Genomic DNA, 5,151 nt, shown 5'->3' on the forward strand with positions numbered 1-5,151 from the left:
TTTGGGGAACACTGTGTTTTGTGTGTGTCCAGAAGGTAGGTACGTGTCCCGATGAGCTCCAAAAATACAGTTTGCTGCCCTGAGAAACAAGCGGGGCAAGATGGTTGGCCCTCCTCTTGGCCAAATTCAAGAGCCAGAACAGAGCTGGGTTCCTCTTGGGCTTCTTCTTATTTGCTGGCTATCTGCTCCCCCATGTTCCTTGGGAGATTATTTCCCATTGGGTTCTGTTGCTCCAGGCCAGCCAGTGGTCACCAACAGAAGAAAATGGCCCTTGGGCTGGAAGGGGCGGGAGTCCCTCCCTGGGCACCACCGAGGGCAGGGCCTGAGTTCAAAACCCTCAGAACCTCCCCTTTGGCTCACCAGACCCCAAGCCCCTTGGGACATGCACCCCTTCAGCCTTCAGAAATGTGATGAGGGCATAAGGTCCAATTTGTGCATGTGTGGACTCACTATGGACATAAAAAACAATAGCAGGGGCATATCCCACCTCCTCCTCACCTAACCCCACTGGGGGGCGAAAACCAGCAATCTTACATTCTTCAGAGATATTTTCCCCAAGATTGTTATCCAGAACTTAGTCCTCAGAAAAAAAAGAGGGGGGGGGGGGCTTTTGTGATTACATTTGTTTAGAAAATGCTATTTCTCTCAGAGATTTTTCAATAGACATCAGTACATTAAAGGCTCTGACAAGTCCTGCAGTGAAGAAACGTGTTCAGGCCAGTGTCTCCCAATCCCACTTGCCCTTTGCTTCCCCCCATGTAAACCCATTTAAGTCTCATAAAATGATGGTTCCACAGCAGGTTTTCAGAGGCATCAGCTCACTGATGCCTGGCCATGAGCCCAAGGGGTGTTGGGGAACAGTCTGGTGGAGCAGATAAGGAGACAGGGCACAGGCAGCCTCGGTTCCAGTCCTGTCTCTCCTCCTAGCTGCCTTCTCTGGTCTCAATTTTATCATCCATAAAGCGATCCCTAATGTCCATCTCAGCCCTAAAATTTTACTCATTTTTGCTTTTTCTAGTATCTTATTATGCCATTTTCAAACACAGAGGAAAGTTGAAAGGATTGCACACCATCTAGGTTTGACAATGAACATTTTACAGCTCCTACTCTGTCACAGCTCTCTCCATCCACCAGCCCCAGCTTTCTTTGTGCATGTTTCTTTTTTATGCATTTTCAAATAAGCTGCAGATATCCATATTTTTACTACCAAATACTTCAGCAGTCATCCCTTAGTTTTTTCTAGGTAGGGCAGTTACAGCCCAGAGAGGTCAGCTCTGGACTTGCCAAAAAGACACCCAACGGGCCAGCACTGGAGTGTAGCAGCTCCTGCCCACTCTTTGCCCTGTGCTGGGGCTCTTTCACGTTTTCCGGTGGATTCAGTGAGCCCAGGCTCCTCCTGCTGAAAAGGTTTAGAGTCAGTATTACTTACATCCTCCTCGAAGGGGGCTGCCCTTCCAAACATCTCTTGAAGGCATTAGGCCATCAGCTTCAGACTTGGAATCTTGGGTTGTGCAGAGATGTTTCACCACCTCAACACTTTCTATAACCTGATTTGACTACAGCTCCAATTTTTGAAGCTTGCTCTCTTTCGCTAGGGGCAGACGATAGCAGGTGCTCGATTACCCGTGAAGTTCACAGAACTGGAGAAAGGGCACACAGTTAAGACGCATGTATGTCTGAGAAGTTCTGTTTCTTCCAGGAATCTCCTGGAGAAGTAGCAGGAAGAACAGCACACTGGGGGCGTAATGGGAACAGGCCAGAGGAGGAGGCGGGGTAGAGTTCCGCTCTCTCTCATATGCTACATTTGGCTCATCTGGGACTCTTGCGCAAAATGCAGCTCCAGAGTGTGAGTCCATGGAACCCAGGAATGAACGTGAACCTATCTGTGGTTCTGCAGGTGGCCCCCTGATCTCACTGGAAGAAATATGTGTTAGTGTCCCTTCGAGGTGACAATCTAGAATCCTATTATCTCCAGAGTCAGACGGTGGCACACAGTGGGTGTGGCTAGGTCATATACAAGAGGTCCGTGCCTGGGTCTTAGAGCCTTTTTTTTTTTTTTTTATGGAATTCTGACAAATAGTGACTGAAGACCATGGGACCAGGTCCCCACCACCACCACACCCCATGTGTACTTCTGTCATAATCAGGCAGAAAATTCTGCCTTCCTGCAGGGGAATCCAAGTCCGCAAGCCACCAGACACGATCACTGTTTTAGGGAGGGAGAAAGAGGGCAAAGCAACGTATGAAAAAAAGTTGTTTATTCAGCACGCCTTTTATAAAGCAGTTGATGAAGCAGACATCTTGGTACTGGCCACACCATTCACCGACAGGCACAGTCCACGAGGGTACCACAAAAATCACCACAGTAGAACAAAATTGAGGAATCCACATTTTGCATTTGGTGGTGTTTCATTGCAATTGAATAGAAAAGGTTAAGCACTTTGAAACCAGGATCTTTGTAAAAGGCAGCCCCCTGCAGTTGTAACCCACAGATCCATCCCCAAAGGAGCACAAACTGTGTGAGAGATTATTTCTTTCAGGGCCAAAAGAAATAAGGCTCGGAGTCTTCAAGTGTTCACATTTCACTTTTGACCATTGGAATAATGAAACGTTCCAGAAGAAAACCTACATGTTCCAATTGACTGGCATGTCCAGCCATGTGTTTGGTTTGCCAACAGGTCTGACACTGTGGGAGAAGATGGTACGCAGACCTCGGGCGTGGGGTTTGGGGAAGGAGGACAGAAACAACCGGCTCCAGACAGTGATCAGGACCCCGCACTCATGCTTCCAGGCTCGGTTAGAGAAAGACTGAGACGATGAAGATATTCTCCAGCACAAGATCGGGAGGGGAGGGGCATAGGGCCACGGGTGCTGCTGAAATCCAATGCCACTGATTTGCTGGTTCTAGTGCCCAAGAATCTTGCATCTCCAGGGTGCTCAAGAAGGTTGTGCCCCTAGTCAGAAAAATCTGTGGATTGCTGTTCCCTTGATCCCCAGTGGCTTCTGTTAGCTGCTAGGGCAGCAACTTCCCTGGGAACAGCAGAGGAGAGGGCATCTCTGGCTGGTGAGCAGGGAGGCTCAAATGCCAACAGAACCCACCATGGCTGCATGTGCACCCAGAGTGCCCCAGTGGTCCCAAGCATGGCCACGAAGACCCCCAATCAGCAACCCGTTAGCTTCCCAAAGAGCAGGGACTGACTGGTGTTGACACTCTTGGGACACGTCACAGCAACACTGTCTCTGGGTCTAAAAACAATACAGTCTTCGGTGTGCAGTTAGTACTGAAGATCTTGTACTAAACAGTAAGAGCCTGAGTACTGGAGTTTCAGCGCACGCCTCTCTTCTCCTTGAACATCTAGACCACGTGCATAAATGTGTGCGTGTGTACATGTGTGCATAACGCAGTGTGCAGGGAGGAGAGGACAGTGTATATAGAGAGTGAATCTATGGCTTTGCGGAAGTGCTCCTGTTTGTATTACAGTCCAAAAAATATGTAAAAAAAATTTTTTTAAAAAGTGCCCCAGAGTACTAATGAGCTGGCCAGTCCCCATCAAGAAACCTCTGATCTAGAACATCCTGTATTTAACAACCAAAGGTAGTTCTTGGGCACAGTCATATCCTTCCTAAAGGCTGAGAGGACACGTGAGAACGTGTTTACCAGGTAAATAAAACCTTTGAGACCCTTGGTGAATTGCTCTTGTAAATAAAACACAACAGTGTGCAGCCACAAGACTTCACTTGTGCCTTTCCTACAGAAGGATGGGGGGATTACCACCAGTGGCACCTTCGTCCAAACTGGAAACATCAACTCTTCCAGAAAAACTAACTATTCCTCCTAAATGGTGAGTCACAGAGAGAAACAAGCTCAGGGAGATTCTAAGGAATTCCTCCTTCCAGCTGGCCACCTCTGATTTTGGTTGGTTAACATTTTTTTGTTGTTAACTTCTTTCACATGTTCAATTCAGTGGTTTTAGCATATTCTAAAAACTCACCTACCATCATCACTAATTCTAGAAAATTGTCATCACCCCCGCCCCAAATAAAACCTGGCATCTATTCGCATTCACTCTCCATTCAGCTCAGCCTGCAGCCCCTGGCCAGCACGGTCCTCTAACTTTCTCTATAGATTTGCCTATTCTGGACATGTCACAAAAACGGAACCATACAGTATGTGGCTTTCTGCAATGGCTTCTCCCATTTGGCATTGTTTTCAAGGGTCATCCATGTTGTAGCATGTGCCAGGATTTCATTCCTTTTTATAGCCAGATACTACGCCACAGTACACAGAGACCATATTTACCCATTCATCTGTTGATAGGCATCTGGGTAATTTCCACTTTGGGCTATTACAACTGATGGTGCCATGAACATTTATGTACAAGTTCTTGTACTTGTGTATGCTTTCATTTCTCTTGAGTAAATACCCAGGAGTGGCATTTCTGGCTCATATGGTCATTCTATGTTTAACTTTTTGAGGCACAGCCAAAGTATTTTCCAAGTGGCTGGACCATTTTCTATTCCCACAAGCGACAGAGGAGAGTTCCAGTGACTCTCTATCCTTGCCGGCACCTGTTAGCGCCCATCTTTTTGATGACGGCCATCTTAGTGGGTGTGAAGTGGCATTTCGCTGTGGCTTGAATATGCATTTTCCCAATGAATAATAATATTGAGCATCTTTTCTTGGGCTTGTTGGCCATTTTTATGTCTTCCTTGGAGAGGATATAAATATATGTCTATCTGTTTATTAAAATATTTTGCCCCTTTAAAAAAAACTGGCTTATTTGTCTTTTTATTGTTAAGTGGTGAGAGTGCTTGATACATTCTGGATAGGAGTATGATTTGCAAATATTTTCTTCCATTCTTTGAGGTGTCTTTTCACTTTTTTGACAGTGTCCTTTCAAGCAAAAAAATTCTATACCCCATTTTTGATGAGGTTATCTATTTTTCCTTTGCTTGTGCTTTTGGGTATCATATCTAAGAAATCATTGCCTAATCCAAGGTCACAAAGATTTATGCCTATGTTTTCTTCTAAGAGTTTTATAGTTTTAGCTCTTACGTTTAGGGCTTGAAGCATTTTGAGTTTATTTTTATACACAGTGTGAGGTAGGAGTCCAGCTTCATTCTTTTTTTTTTTATTGAAGTATAGTTGAC

The sequence above is a fragment of the Zalophus californianus genome, chromosome 1, assembly GCF_009762305.2.
Source record: "Zalophus californianus isolate mZalCal1 chromosome 1, mZalCal1.pri.v2, whole genome shotgun sequence".
NCBI lineage: Eukaryota > Metazoa > Chordata > Mammalia > Carnivora > Otariidae > Zalophus > Zalophus californianus.